The sequence below is a fragment of the Sceloporus occidentalis genome, unplaced genomic scaffold (genome assembly GCF_023333645.1).
Source record: "Sceloporus occidentalis isolate IW3139 unplaced genomic scaffold, rSceOcc1.0.p SCAF_1, whole genome shotgun sequence".
Taxonomy (NCBI): Eukaryota; Metazoa; Chordata; class Lepidosauria; order Squamata; family Phrynosomatidae; genus Sceloporus; species Sceloporus occidentalis.
In genome coordinates this window covers 167,766,896-167,783,355 of record NW_028316981.1, presented here as the reverse complement: position 1 = coordinate 167,783,355, position 16,460 = coordinate 167,766,896, and the positions used below count along the sequence as shown (strand labels likewise).

The window sequence follows — 16,460 nt, the reverse complement described above, 5'->3', positions numbered from 1 at the left end:
GGAACAGATTACTTGATGAATGGGCATGCAGTTGGCAATGACACCGATTGGTAGCCCCTACAATCTTCAAAATTCATTGCACCCCATCTTCCATGCAAAATCTACATGAAACAGCTATTTTCCAATATTTTACTATACCATTATATTTAATAAGACATGAGCATCCATGGATTTTTGTATCCGGGGGGGGGGGGGGGTCCTAGAACCAAACCCCAGCAGATACCAAGGGCCCACTGTATATGGATGGCACTAGACTGCAGAAGCTGATGCAACACCTCTCTCTCTCATTCTCATATACATCTGAGGAAGCAGACTCAAGTCTATGAAAGTTTGTGCTATCAAAGGTACAACAAGATCCCTTTGCATACCAATTTCCCAGACTAATAAACATATGTTTTTGAATTCTTTCTCATACACAGACATATATATCACAAGATTCCTGTCACACAAGGCAAATTGTATTGCCATCTTAACCACTGAACAGTATTTTTCATTCCAGGCACCAGCTAGCAGATGTGGTTCCTTCTACCACTTCCCCACAATTGGGACTCTCCGCTACTGTAGGTTGTGCCAGCTTGATGTCAACAGTCAGGTGAATATGAGGTGAGGCCATTGTGACGCGAGAAGCCACTTAACCAATCACCAGCCTTTCCTCTCTCCTTTCTTTACGCATCATAATTCTACTGGCTGTTGAGAATTGGCAGCGCAAAGAACGCTGGCAAACCAGTGAAGTTCTTATGGGGACAGAGACATCTGGGGCTTGCCAAGTAAATTTTCATCATAAAAATCGATCAGATTCTGTCCATCCATACGCAGAACGCAGCCTAAAAGTCAAGAATGGATTGGACATGGTTTTCAAGTAGCATCACATTGGAAGACCACAGGTAAGATCCACCAGTCCTTGTTTCCAATTGAGCAAGACCATAAAAATGCAAATCTCAAAGCAATCACAGCAGGAAACCCCCTTCCTTCAAGGTTCTTATTCCACTGTCACAGCTAGAATGACAAAAGGAAATGGTTCAGGTGGAAGCTGAAATCAGAGACCAAGACATGGGGAGGGCATTTGCTGTTCACACGGGAGCCTGTGACTACAGTCTTGCCTAGACAATGCTCACAATATGCCCAATCCTTCAACAGCAAACATTGAACATATGTACACATATACACCTTGGTGGTTTTAATTAACCCAGAAGGTATTGTTGCCACGCAATTAAAGCAAAATGCCAGAGTGTTTACACTCAGTCCCTAGCTCAAGACAGAGATGGGGTTCCACAATATAATCTATATACAGTCGGCCCTCTGCATGCAAGGATATCACCACCCACAACTTGATAATATATATTTTTTTTAATTCCAGAAAGCAAACCTTGATTTTGCCATTTTAAATAAGGGACACCATTTTACTACATCATTATATATAATCAGAGCCAGCAAGGTGTAGTAGTTTGAGCTACTGGAGAACAGGGTAAGAATCCCTGCTCGGCCATAGGAATCCACTGGGTGATCTCGGGGAAGCCACACACTCTCAGCTTGGAGGATGGAATTGGCAACCCCCCTCTGAAGAAACCTGTCAAGAAAACCCCATGATCAGGTTGCCTTAGGGTTGCCATAAATTAAACCAAAAATTATTTGATGGTACATAACAACAACAAACATATAATCAGACTTGAGCATGCACAGATTTTGGTATCCATGCAGGGTCTTGGAACCAAACCCCAAGGGCCTACTGTACTACTTATTTAAACTAGGTAGAGACATTGGAAGGGCAGCTATGAAGGAACTAAATAGGATCCTGTAGTGTAAAGATATATAATTTAATATTAAAATTAGGATTGTCCATGTCATTGTATTTCCAATTTCTTTGTATGACTGTGAAAGTTGGACAGTGAAGAAAGCTGATAGGAAGAAGGTAGACCAGTTTGAAATGTGGTGTTGTAGGAGTTATGCAGATACCACAGACTGCCAAAAAGAAAGATAAATAAAAAAAATCAACCCTGAACTCTCCCTAGAAGCCAAGGTGACTAAACTGAGACTGTGGTACTTTGGCCATATCATGAGAAGACATGGCTCACTAGAAAAGACAATAGTGCTTGATAAGGTAGAAGATTGTAGGAAAAGAGGAAGGCCAAATTTGAGTTGGATAAACTCAATCAAGAAAGCCACAGCCCTGAGTATGCAAAACCTGAGCAGAGCTGTTGATGATAGGGTAACTTGGAGGTCTTTCATTCATAAGGTTGCCATAAGTGGGCAGCTGTGGAAGGTTAGAGGTCTCCATTAACCTCATAGGAGATTTTGGAGGCCTTTAGTGGGAGCACTTGGTCCCATCAAATAAATAAACAAATAACATTTTGCCCCCAAATACCTCTGGGGGCATTTTTGTCATGTTTTGGATTTTTAAAAAGGTCTCTCTTTAGAACTTCAGGGGTTCAAAATCTAATGGGCACAAAAATGGCCATGTGGCCATATGGGGCCCTCAGGCTGCACTTTGCCCACCCCTGCTATAAGTGGAAGATGATTTGATGTCGATTATCAACAACAAATATTGTTCAATGCCAGGCCTTCCCCTTGCACAGAACAACTCTGGACACGATCATTTTGTCAAGGAGCAAATAATCAAAAACAACCCTCCACCCATCTACTTTGGGAAGTGGTGATAGCTCTGCCAGTTGATGTACAGTATGTAGCAGTGGTGGGCAATTAAAGGCTATGTCTATGGCCAGGACTTGGGATCTTCTGTTCAACTCTAATCACTCACTGACTATTGTTTCCTTTTCTCTGTGATCCCAGTACATAAGGCAGTTACTAAAATAGAGATTGGGAATATGTGGCTCTTCAGATGTTGTTAGTTAACAACTCCCATCAGCCCTAGCCAGCATATCCAAAGGTGACCAATAAAAGTGCAGCCCATTAAAATCTGGAGGGCAAAAATATATTTACTTCATTTGTGTCCCAACGTCTTCCCAGACTTATCTCCCCACATCTATGGAGTGACTAAGAAACAGAACTTGGAATGAGATATGCAGATGAGCAGGTGTGGCTATGCAAATATTTGGTAACTTGATCCTCATTGGATTCCACCAAATTAATAAATAGGTGGCCTCATGGGACATGTGGGATAAGAGAAAGTGAATGCATACCCTCCTGATTTAGCAACTAGCAGCAACATGCGAACTATGTATTCCAAGAATTTTATCTCTTCACCCCTTCCTTTACTTTTTAAGAGCAAGATTCTAGCCCTTATGGAGAATGAGGCTTGAAATCGTGTGGCCAATCTCAGATTAAATTATGGGTTTTAGGAGGGAATGTGTTCACAGAAGAGGCAGCCTTCCCATGAAGAACAGCTAAGGTGCAGACTCAGGTGGGAGATTTTGGCAGGGTGATAACAGTGTTCTGGAGCATCAGACTAGGGCTGGGGAAACCAAGCTCAATTACCTTCATAAACCTGAAGTTCCCTGGATGACTCTGGGCAAGTTGCCGTCACTGAACCTGGTCTACCTCACAAGGTTGCTGTGAAGATCAAATGGGAAAAGGGGCAATCCATGTATATTCTGCTGAATGCTGCTTGGAGGAAGGACAGCATAAATGACCTAAATACACAGACCAGGTGTGGTAATTGTGCAGCTCTTCAGATGCAACTCCCATAATCCCTTATCACTGGGCTATTCTGTCTAAGACTGCACAGAGCTGTGGTCTCTTAACATCTGCATGGCTTCACTTTGCCCTCCCATAACATAGATAAATAGATCTAATTATATGGAGCACATGACCATCAAGAACAATTCCTGTACAAGAGTGGCCTTGTCCAGTTCTTACAATGAAATCTATGCAGGAAATCTTTCCAATGGGATTAAAGCTCATGTTTGTGTGTGTATATATTTTTCATTTGTCTTGGACCAAGCTTGACTCGGTAATAAATTTCCATGGTCAGAGTGTTTGGTTTCTATTCTGTAGTGTTTTTTGTGCCCTCAAGTTGTTTCTGACTTACTGCAACCCTAAAATGAATTTATCATGGGCTTTTTCTGGCTAGATTTGTTCAGTGGGAACCCACTGAGGCTGAGAGAATGTCACCTTGCCCAGTGGGTTCCCATGGCTGAGCAGGGATTTGATCCCTGGTCTCTCAGAGTCACAGTCCAATGTTCAAACCACTACACAAAACTGGCACTACATCATGATATATTCTGTACTGATGTGGTAATGGTTATAGTAGGATTGAAAACTGTGTGGCCTTCCAGATGTTGTTGGACTGCAGCTCGCAGCATACTTCACTGCAAGGAGTTGAAATCCAACGTCATCTTGTGGCTTGCCCAGTTTCAACCCCTAGGAGACAGAGGTTCTAAGTCTCACTGAGCAAAGATGGCTTTGGGTCCAGTAACTCTCTCTTTCAGCCTTACCTACCTCACCTGGATCAAGTGGGAAGGAAGACTAGTGTGTATGCCACCTTGATATCCTTGGAAGAAAGGCAGGCTAGATATGTAATAAATAAATAAATAAATAAATAAATAAGGATGTGAGTTATAGTGAATCAGAACAACTGTCTAGGTGGCTTTAACACACTGTGCTTTCTCTAGGGGTAGCAACATCTCTCCAGAGTCTTGGGAAAGTGTCTTTCTCAGGCTTTTTGCCTATCATTTTTCACACTAAGGATGGCAAGATAGAACCTGGAACCTACTATTTGAAACATATGTGGTTCTTAGTAAACCACAAGTTAAAACATGAGTCAACAGTGTGATGTAGCAGTTAAAAAGCCAATATGACCCTAAACTGAATCAATAGGAGTACAGTGTCTAGAGCAAGGAAAATAATAGTGCCACTCTATTCTGCTTTGATCAGGCATCACCTGGAATATTTTGTCCAGTTCTGAGCAATACAATTCAAAAAGGATGTTGACAGGCCGGTCCAGAGGAGAGCAATCAAAAAAGTGAAAGGTCTGGAAACCATGCCTTATGAGGAGAGGCTTGGGGACCTGGGTGTGTTTAGCCTGGAGAAGAGATGGTTAAGGGGTGATATGATAGCCAAGCTTACATAATTGAAGGGATGTCATATTGAGGATGAAGTAAGCTTGTTTTTGGCTGCTCCGGAGACTAGGACATGGAGCAATGGATTCAAGTTACAGGAAAAGAGATTCCACTTAAATATTAGGAAGACCTTCCTGACAGTAAGAGCTGTTCAACAGTATAATATGATTGAGTCTTCTTATTTGAAGGTTTTTAAACAGAGGTTGGATGGCCATCTGTTGAGAGAGCTTTGATGGTGTCTTCCTACAAGGCAAATGGGGTTAAATTGGATGGCCCTTGGGGTCTCTTCCAACTCTGTTCTTCTGCTGATGATGACCCCTTAGTTTTTCTGCTTTAATGGAAATGGGGAATAATAAAGCAACATGAGCTAAATTCAGAGCAAAATTCTGTGTTCTTTAATCAGAAGGCTTGAATTTGGCAACCATCAAGGTAAATTGAGAAAAATAAAGTGTCTCTCTGCAGACATGTCTTAAACTGTTCTTTAACTGAACCTAACTTGGGCAGGATATAGTGGGGTTAGAATCATGCAGTCCATGCAGTCCACTCCCAGATGTCTGGACTGCAACTCTTAGTAGCTATGGCCATTTTAGCCAAGGTTGAAGGATGATGGAAGTCACATCCTAGCAATCTCTGGAGGACCACATGATTCTTAACCCAGGCTAGGTTTAGAAATAAGGAGTTTAGGAATTTCCACATCCTGTGTTAGTTTTTCACACCCTTTGAACACTTTGATCAACAGACAACAGACAGAGATAAAGTGTTAGGGGATATTTCCAGGCCAGTTACTATACCTTGGATCAAACATGGATCAGAATGGGAACTGCAGTCAAGAAATCAGCTGAAGACTAAGAATGGGGAGGGCAGCTATGAAAGAAGTAGAAAAGCTCCTAAACAGCAGAGATCATACAAGTACCCTCGGTATGAATCTGCAAGAATGTAGAAGAATAGTGAATCCTTGCTCCTGAGTGGCAGCAGCTCTCTCATATTTGAGGCACAGAAGGTCTCTCCCATCACCTTTCCATCTCACTCCTTTAACTGGAGATGGCAGGGCTTTATGGCGGGGGGGGGGGAGTGGTGGCTTTTACGTGCAAAGCAGCTCTTCTACCACTCTATGTTCTATGGTATGTCTCTAACATTATATTCTGTGACCACATAGCAAATCTCTCAGATGAGTTAAATATAGCTAGTACTGATTTAGAGACGAAGGCAGGGAGGATGCTGCAGAGATGGAGGAGGGAAAGTCTTAAAATGCTGGTCGTTTGGGTACCCAGATATCTGACACGGACCTTTAAGAATTTCAAGGAGAGTATTTCTCTACGAGGAGTCTAACCCAAATTGGCAAAAAAGGTGAAAGCTGGCACGGCAATGCCATAAGACTTGTTAGTCCTTCCTCTCCTGTCCAGTGCATCTGAGCATCTCTTTATTAATTCAAAGGATTTGCATGGTCTAATTCCTTTTGCATCTCACCAGACCATCGTAATGGGGGAGAAAGATGCATAGTGCTCCTTACTGGACAATGCCACGAAATGGAGATTGTTTTCATTCTCTACCCTGGTTTTTAATACGGCTAAGTTTCAGCAAATCTACAGACAGAAATACACACCAAGACCTCATTGCTGCAGCAGCTGAACAAAATCTGTGTTCTCCATGGTGGTACAGTTCAGAACTCCTCAACACATATATACATGGATGGGGCAGGGCTGATGTGGAGGCTGGAGGCCTACAGGGGATAAGTGACTTTCCCAAGGTCATACTGGAAATCTGTGGCCAAACAAGGGTCTGTACCATCCACATTCTGTTTTAGCAACCCTAATCTGGCAATTGTGCTTCATAGCATCTGATGCTGTGGGATGCCTCCCTCTTCCATCAAAAAGGAAAGTGAATGGGTGGAAGAAAAGCTACTTAAGGTTTCGTAGGAAGGCTGTCAAAATGAGGCAGATGGATGAAGAAGAGGAATGGAGATGTGGTTGCTGGAAGGACATAAATCTGCTCCACTATGAGACATGACTTGTATGACCCCAGAGGCATTGCCTGCCTACATCCCTCTCCCTGTTCCTATAGTTTGTGCAGGAAAGAGAAGAGAGGAGGATTCTCCTCTCCTCCAACCCTGTCAAATCCACTTAAGGTGAATTTATGAACCCTCAACACCATTTTGCGATCCATCAACTCCCATTCTTAGAGTCATTTAAATTGCAGCAATAACAAGGAGAGAGAAAGAAGATCTTTGTCATCCTCCCCCAACTTTATAGGTCAAGTAAATGTGTTTGTGTGTCTACAATTTCCATCGAATCTAAAATTGGCCACTGTAAGACCTTTATTTAAAAAGCCCTCCCTTGACCCCCTGATGCATAATAATTATCGGCCTGTATCGCTGTTGCCATTTTTGGGTAAGGTGATCGAGAGGGCGGTTGCGATCCAGCTACAATCGATCCTGGATGAAACGGATTATCTAGACCCATTTCAAACCGGCTTTTGGGCGGGCTACGGGATTGAGACTGCCATGGTTGCCTTGGTCGATGACCTCCGTCTGGGCATTGACAGGGAAAGCGTGTCCCTGTTGGTGCTCTTAGACATCTCAGCGGCTTTCGATACCATAGACCATGGTATCCTTCTGGAGCGCCTGGCAGAGGTGGGAGTTGGGGGCACTGCGCTCCAGTGGTTCCGGTCCTACCTCTCTGGGAGGTTCCAGATGGTGCAGCTGGGAGACGTGTGCTCCGACAAGAGACCCCTAACATCTGGGGTCCCTCAAGGAGCCATTCTGTCTCCCATGCTTTTTAACATTTACATGAAACCGCTGGGAGAGATCATCCGGAGACATGGGGTGCGGGGTTATCAGTATGCTGATGACACCCAAATAATTTTCTCTATGTCTCCGACTGATGCAGTGACCAGGGATGGCATCTCTCCTCTCATGGCCTGTCTGGAGTCGGTAATGGGCTGGATGAGGGAAAACAGACTCAGCTTGAATCCAGAGAAAACGGAAGTACTCGTGATAGGTTCTCCTGGCCCAGGGATGGCGGTGGTTCCACCTGTCCTGAATGGGATCACGCTTCCCGTGAAGGACTCTGTACGCAGTCTGGGGGTGCTCCTTGACTCGTCACTCCACCTTACATCTCAGGTGGATGCAACGGTCAGGAGCACCTGCTATCAGCTTCGGCTGATACGCCAGCTGCGTCCCTACCTGAGCCGGGGGGAACCTAGAAACAGTGGTACATGCTCTGGTAACCTCTCGGTTGGATTTCTGCAATGCGCTCTACATGGGGCAACCCTTGTACCATACCCGGAAGCTGCAATTAGTGCAAAATATGGCAGCAAGACTGGTCACTAACATACCTAGGACCAGTCATATAACACCGGTCTTAAAAGACCTACATTGGCTGCCTATTTGCTTCTGGGCGCAATACAAGGTGTTGGTTATAACCTATAAAGTCCTAAATGGCTTGGGCCCAGAGTACTTAAAGGACCGCCTCTCTCCGTACAATCCGCCTCACACACTCAGATCCACCGGGCAGCAATTGCTAAGAGTTCCAGAGGCTAGATTAGTTAATACCACCAGAAGGGCCTTTTCCACCTCGGCCCCTACCCTCTGGAACTCGCTGCCCATTGAGCTCCGTTCAGCAACCTCCCTGGTCCAATTTAAGAAGGGGCTGAAAACGTTCCTCTTCAAGTAGGCTTACCCCTGATTCTTTGCCCTGAGAGCCCCCTCCCCCCCTCTGTTAGTAGTTTGTGATTTGGCACAAGTTCTTTTATTGTTTTAATTGCATTGTTTTTAATCTAAATTGGATATATGTTGTTATTGTTGTTAACCGCCCTGATGTTTCGAAGGGCGGTATATAAATAAAGTTTTTATTTTATTTATTATTATTACACACACATGCCTTCAGGTCCTCTGTTGACTTATAGTGACCCAATGGATTTCATAGGGTTTTTTCAGGCACTGAATACTCAGAGGTGGTTTTGACAGTTCCTTCCTCTGAAATGTAGCCTGGTATTCCTTCCAAGTACTAACCAGAGCTGACCCTGCTTAACTTCTACAATCAGATAGGATCTGGTGCCTTTAGTTTAGGGTATTTAGATTCTAATTTGCTTTAGCCATTTTGAATACATAGGACCATTGTGGTGGTGGAGGAAATCCTCAAACCACCATTTGAATGATGGGACAGTCCACCTAAAACATGAATTCTGAGTGAGACCAAGAGCAGGAAGCTATGAAGTGAGGGACATGTCTGCCTCTAAAGCTGTGACGGGTGCCTTTCCTCTCTATTAAAGTGACCACAGCCAACCTGAAACATCTCACAGGTTAAAGCTGCCATTTCCCCATAAAAAACATTTCTGATTTTCAGGCAGCATTGAAAGGCTGGCCCCCTTGAGGTCCTCAACTGGCAGTCAGGACGAAGGAAAGAGCCATTGGGATCCTCCTTTGCTCCCAGGGGACCTGTGTGGATTTCATCTGCGGAGGCTCTCGTCCTATTGACTATGGTGGCATAATAAAATGATGACCCTTCTATAAAATGGCAAAATCAAGGGTTGCTTTTCGGAATATATATGTGTGTGTGTGTGTGTGTAAATATTTTCAAGCTGTGGATGCTTGACTGTGGATCAATCATTGTGAATATGGAGGAGGCCTGGCTGTACCATCTCTTGCAAGGCTGAGGTGCCGGATAGTATGCCAACAGCATCCCTGCTGCCAGCCTGGTCCTGCCAGGGTCAGCCTCCCCCTGCCTCCCTCCCTCTCTCCCAGCTGCTTCCTCCTTTCCTTCCTTCCTCCCTTCCTCCTCCTTTTCTGATCCCACAGGGAGGACTAGGACTGGGCCCATCTGCTGCTCTCCATCCTTCCCTGCCTGCCTCCCATCTCCATCCATCAGATCCTCCTCCATAAGGCCTCCAAGGAGGAGGAGGAGGAGGCTGCTTCTGAGGGCAAAGCCAGGAAAGCATCCTCAGTCATTGTGGCCTTGAAGCATCCGCATCCCTCCCTCCCTCCATCCTCCATCCCTCCCTCTCAGCCTTCCTCTGCCTCTGTCGCCAGCATCTCTGGCCTTGGGCAAAAGCAGGGCGGGGGGAAAGGGAGGAAAGGAGTCCACACGAGAGAGAGGGGGGGTGATCAATGAGAGCCCTCCACGCATTGGCCTCCTCTTTGATCCATTTTCTCTCCCCAGCATCCCAGGAGGCGTAGGGGGACCAGGGGCAAAGAGAGAGGGCAGCCTCCGCTCCATCCCTCCTCCTCCTCCTCCCTCCATCCCGGTCCCTTCCTCGCCAGCAGACACCGGCCATCCCTGAGAGGGCAGCGGGAGCCTCTTTCTCTCGGCCTCCTCCACAAAAAAGGCACATCTGGGGAAGGAATGGGGGGGAGGAGGAGGAGGAGGAGGAGGAGGAGAAGGGGGCCTCAAGTGGCATCAGAGGGTGAGGAAAGGAGACAAGGGAGAGGGGGATGGGGAAGGAGAGGGCCACCTAGGCCAGCCTTCCTCCTCCTCCTCTTCCTCCTCCTTGCCACCATCTCCCTGCCCTCCCTTACCTCCTCCTCGCCTCCTCCTCCTCCTCCTCTTCTTGCAGCTGCAGCAACAAAAGCGCCTCTTCCTCTTCCTCCTCCTGTTCTTCTGGCTCTCCTTCAGCCGGGTCCCCTCTGGCTCAGCATCACGGTGCTCCTCCGGACACAAGCAGCAGCAGCAGCAGCTGGAAGGAGGAGCAGCCTCCTCCTCCTCCTCCTCCTCCTTGGCCAAGGCGAGGCGCCCGCCAGCCCCGCCAGAGCGTCCTCCCTCTCTCTCTCTCTCTCTCTCTCTCTCTCTTTTGGGGAGGAGGCTCCTCTCTCTCAGTGCCAGCCCCGGCCTGGCCCCGCCCCCTCCCCCTCCCCCCCGAAAGGCCAAGCAGGGACTGGACCCACGCCTCACCCCCTCCCCTCCCCTCCCCTCCCCTCCCTTCTCTCCTCTCTCTCTCTCTGCTCTATTCCCTCCTCTCTCATCTTTCTCTCCTCTCTCTGACCTCTCTTCTTTCTCTTTTCTCATCTCTCTCTCTCTCCTTCTTTCTCTCCTCTCCTATTCCTCTTCCCCCTCTCTGTTTTCTTTCCTTTCTTCTCTCCTCTCTTTGACCTATCTTTTCTCTTTCTTCTCTTCCTTCTCTCTCTCTCTTCCCTCTCTTCTCTTCTCACTCCAGGGACTGGCAGGAGGTGGGCATCCAGGGGGACCAGAGGTCCTCCTTTTCCAGGACACACCCTCCCTCTCAGCATTCTGTCGAGGAGGTTCTCCAAAAGGCCCTCCATTTGGAATAGGACCAAGAAGTGTGAATTTACATGCCAGTGAGTGTCTTGAGCTTCTAGTCAGTCATGTCCTCCATTTTTCTTGACTGTCCTACATATTGTGGCACCAGGTCCTCCTTTGCAGTTATGGCATCTGGTCATCCTGGGGGCTGAGGAGGCAGTAGCATCACTGGGGTGTGTGTGTGTTGCAGACTGCCCCAGGTGACATCCCAGAAGAGGCCACCACCCGTTGGGCCCTGTTCCTGCTGTTCAGTTGAGGAAGGCAGCACAAGCTTCTCCTGGCTTCATTGCTCTGGCAGCAGCCTCTGGCATTGCAGAAGTGAAGGAGAGGGCCAAGCACACCCCTTTGGCTGCCCTCCTCTGGCAGCCCCCTCAGCCTCCCCATTCAGACTGGGTAGCACCAGAGGTGGGGATGCCACGAGGCAGAAGGGCAGCTCTTTAAAGGCAAAGCACCCAGGTGGGGCAAAGCAGGGAGGGGAGAGGTGGTGGTAGGGATGGTGACCCTGAGGAGCTTTGGGCCTGTGCAGACAGGCCAAAATAAAGCTGCTTTGGTCACTTTGGAGGCATGCTGTTTAAATGACACACGCATCTTAAGAGGCCAGAAGCTGCGCCAAAGCTGCACTACAGTCCCTAGGACTGGAACGTGTCTTTGGCACAGCTTCCAGCCTCTTAGGACGCATGAGTCATTTAAATAGCATGCCTCCAAAGTGACCAGAAGCACCTGCCTCAGGCTCATAAAGTTGGGGAGCAGAAGCAAGACCTTGGAGGATATGGTGCCATGGCTTGCCTTGAGCCCCCTGCTTGAGCCTCCTGCTCCCACCTGTGATGGAAGGATGTTCATCAGTGTTGCCTTCAGTCCAGCTGGAAAGGGAAGGAGCCCATCTTGTTCTTTAAAATGCCACAGGCAGGTGGTTGGTCCTGTTTGGGCATATCGGGCACCTGCCCCTACACACCTATTCCCCCCCTCACCCATGCTCCCTCCTCCTAACCAGCAGAGGAGGAGGTGCATGTAGACTTTGGACTTTTTCAAACAGAGGAATGTATCACTGTCACGAAAGAAGAAGCAAGGGGGGCAATCCGAAAATGAAAGAAATTACGTAGTAGCTTATCACGCACACAGACAAACACAGCATCCATCCGAAAGAAGAAGCAATGCAAATGCAAATGAAATCATCACACGAGTATGTACTCATCAGCTTCTCGACTTTGAATTAACGTGTTTGCGCATGCGCAGGGAGGACAAGATCCCATGGCCGATAGTAATCCCATGGCTGAGCTGGAGATGCATTTCATGGTAACGCAAATGTGACTGCAAATTCGCAGTGGAAAAGGATGTATAAATTCAGTATTTTTTCCTAATTCAGCTATTCCTGGGATGTCTCACGATTGCGTTTGGTTGGCTTCCGTTTGCATGCAGTGTCGTTTGAAAATGTTTTGCAAAGTTTGTTTGACTCTTTTTGTGTGCCAGCAACCACATTTGGAATATTGTGTAGCCAGGGCTTGAAGGCACACAGGCACACTCTGAGAATGGACATCCCTGAGCAGAAACGGGGCAAGGAAAGAAAAGGGCTGCCAAAACAGCAATCTGATAACACGCTTCCCTGGGGACCAATCCCACTGAATTCAGGGGGGCTTCATTTTGAATAGTCTTGACCAGGATTGGAGCACCTTTCTTATGAAGGAACTGATTATGGGAGGAATCAGTTGAGATGTTGAGGACAGAAATGTTTTCTTTCTTTGGGATTAGTTACTTGAGGTACAAACAGGACCACTTTAGGGCATTTTTTTCTGCTTTATGTCTTGAATGTGGTGCTCTATTACACAATATGATAGAGTTGTTTGCGAGGTGATGGCAGCCTATTCATTGTTGTGTGTTTGCCTGATCGTGCAGCCCTATCATTTTTTATCCTTACTTTTTATAAACTATCATTTGTTTATACTCTCCAGTCTGCCTGTACATGAACCTATGTTGTGTTTTAAATTGGAATTTTGTAATTGTGCTGGCCAAATGGCTGTAATAAAGTAAAAGTTTTCTGCTTTAGGCAATACCCAAAATAAGATATACCCATAAAATAAGCCATAGCAGGATTGCTAAGCATTTGCACAATATAAGCCATACCCCGAAAATAAGAGATAGTGATAGGCCCAGTGTGGAATAGAAGGGGGTGGTAAGGAAGCGGAAAGATTGGGGCCAATGGTTCTAAAACAGTGGTTCCCAACCTGTGGTTCAGGACCCCTTTGCGGGTTGAACGACCCTGCCACAGGGATCGCCTAAGACTATCAGAAAACACATATTTGCATGTAGCAACACAAATAATGTTATGGTTGGGGTCACCACAACTTGCAGAACTGTATTAAAGGGTTGGGGCATTAGGAATGTTGAGAACCACTGTTCTAAAGGAAATGGAGTCGCAAGAAATTCAGGATGGAATTCTGGGTATGGAGAGTTATGACAATGTTCCAGAAGACAACTTAACTATATTTAAATAAATATAGATTGTTGTACCATACTTAATAAAAATAAGACATCCACTGAAAATAAGCCATAGTATGTCTTCTTGAGGAAAAATAAATTTTCGGGGAAACATGGTAGAAAGACTGACAGGAGAATCTTATTCCAAGATGTAGAGAGATCTTGTAGCACCTTTGAGACCTACTAAAAGAAATTGGCAGCATGAGCTTTCGTAGACTTCAGTCTACTTCTTCAGATGCATTGGGAAGTAGACTGAAGTCCACAAAAGTTCATGCTGCCAATTTCTTTCTTTCAGTTAGTCTGAAAGGTGCTACAAGATCTCTCTGCGTACTGATTCTACAGACTAACATGAATTCCACCATTATTTCAAGATGGCTGACAATACAGCGTCCTCTGCCACACCTCAGAGCAACTGGGTAATCCATAGGGACAAATGCATCATCCTAGATTATAAGGAACATATGGCTTGACTAACACAAATGATCATGCAAGTTTCATACTGGATACATGTATTAGTCTGTTGGAGGCTGCTGGTCATTCTAGGTAAGTGACACAAGTTGTCTTGTGTTAATCCCAACTAATACACAAAGCTGAGAGCAACAAACAGAGGAAAGTTGTTGCCTTCCATCCCTTGCTTTTGAGCTTTCTGTTGGCACTGACCTGGCCTCTGTAGGAACACAGTGCTAAACTAAATGGATCTTTTTGGCGTCATCCGCTAAGACAATCTAATTTAGCAGTTAAATTTGGTGCATGTATGCTCTCAAAGCTATCAGGAAATCACAAGCCACAATAAAATCTTTCCTCCTAATAATCAACCTCCCCTCCCTATATATGTGCCTGTCTGTGTGTGAGAGAAAGAGGTTGGAGGTGTTTTATTTTCCTTTTTAAACTTTTTGTACCCTTTAAACAATTCCATACTGTTTTATATGGTGATTTCAGTTGTTTTTTTTTTAAAAAAATATATGGTTCTGTTTCTTTTAGTGATTCTTTCTCGGAGCTGCCTTAGATCCCCATTTGAGAGAAAGGATGCATATAAATGAAATAAAGAACTGAGGGTGGGAAAGTTGTGGAGCTGGGAACATGCTCAAGTATTCCATTCCTTTTTGCTTCATGTGCTCAAGAACAACCAACAGCACTGAAAGCAACTTCTGGAGATGCTCCTTAGTACCATGTCATTGGGTCAGACTTCCCTAAATAGAGAGCGTCATGTGGACACAGGCATGTGCACAAATACGTGTGGAGGACTGTGGTGTAGCGGAGCCAGGGTTCACAGGGTTGAAGACCCAGGAATTTTTGATGAGCAGGGATTATGACACCCTCTGCTATCACTCTTGTCCCCATTCCCTATGAGTTTAGCTGTAACTGGAGAGGAAATGGTTTTTCAGCAGTGATGCATGGTTACGAGATATTCTTGTGACAATCCAACGTATTTGGAGGCAGCTTTCCAAAAGAGGTTCTTAATATAAATGAAAACTGCTAGAAATTTAGATCAACACACCCACTCACAATTTTGGACATTCTGTGGGAGTGTTGCCACAGAGACCATCCTAGTGGGGAGTTGAACTCAAACAGTTTCACTATACCACTAATGGGGGGTCCTAAATGGGATAGCTACCCACAAAGAGAGGAAATCCATACTGCAGGAAAAAGAGGGGCATCACTCCATTTTTAACCTATAGGTTGCCTCTGCACTGCAGAAATAAAGTAGTTTGACTCCACTTTAATTGCCATGGCTCAATGCTATTGGATTCTGGGATTTTTAATTTAGTGAGGTATTTAGCCTTCTCCATCAGAGTTCTGGTGCCATGACAAACCAAAGCAGTGAACCATGGCTGTTAAAGCTGTGTCAACCTGGATTATTTCTGCAGTGCAGATGGTCCTTAAAAGTGGATTGCTGACACTACTTATTACTGTTACTCCTCTTACTGAAATTCTTTAACATACTTTGTAGAAATTATGCCCATAATGGTAGCAGTGGCTATTTTTCTCAATGTGGAACAGGATAATTCACTGGCCAAACTAGATGGGGTATTCACAGAGCTGCAGTCCAAACAAGGACCTTTTCCAAGCTCTGGATTTCTAACCTAAGCTTCTCAGGTTTTCAGCACTAGCCTTAAAACAGACTGGAGTTTATCACATGGGAGGAAATTAGGAGTTTAAACAGCAATAAACCTGTGAAAATCACGTGACTTGACATTAAAACGCAATTAAAATGAGATTAATACAAGAGCCATTATCCCAAGAATAACCAGGGAATGACTATGCAATAAATAGCAAAAAGTCATTCATGGGAAAATCCCATGAATGATTTGCTGCTGGATCTTGCCATGTCATTCATGGGATAATGGCACTTTAATCACGTTTCATCTTGGCATCATGTGAAAACTATTAGCGCTATTGTGGGATTATCACAGGTTACTCACTCTTTGTACTTCCAATTGTCCCCCGTGTGATAAACCTTTATGTAACCATTATTTTGCTAAAACTTTGAGAAAATGGTAACGGTGCTGAAGTACTTTCGCTTCAAGGTAATTTAAATGAGACCCCAAAAAATTCTCAAATGGGTGTGGTGGGATGGTGGCTTTCTTCCATTTTGTGTGTGGGGGGGAGTCATTTATTTGTTTTCATTTCAATTGGTTTCAATTTACAAGACTCTAAAGTCTTGGTAATTCGAATAAAAAAAAGCAGTAACAGTTACATTAACTAGTTTTAATTTTAATTG

General features: G+C 45.3%; 1 protein-coding gene across 1 annotated transcript in view; it reads right to left on the bottom strand.

Annotated features, from left to right (window-relative positions):
* The window catches only part of MAP3K12 (mitogen-activated protein kinase kinase kinase 12), a 164,653-nt gene extending 153,888 nt beyond the window's left edge, over positions 1 to 10,765 (bottom strand). The window contains exon 1 of the mRNA XM_089481342.1: positions 10,528 to 10,765. The gene's annotated coding sequence lies outside the window, so the exon portion shown is untranslated. The remainder of the gene's footprint in view (positions 1 to 10,527) is intronic.
* Positions 10,766 to 16,460: the final 5,695 nt, after the last annotated feature.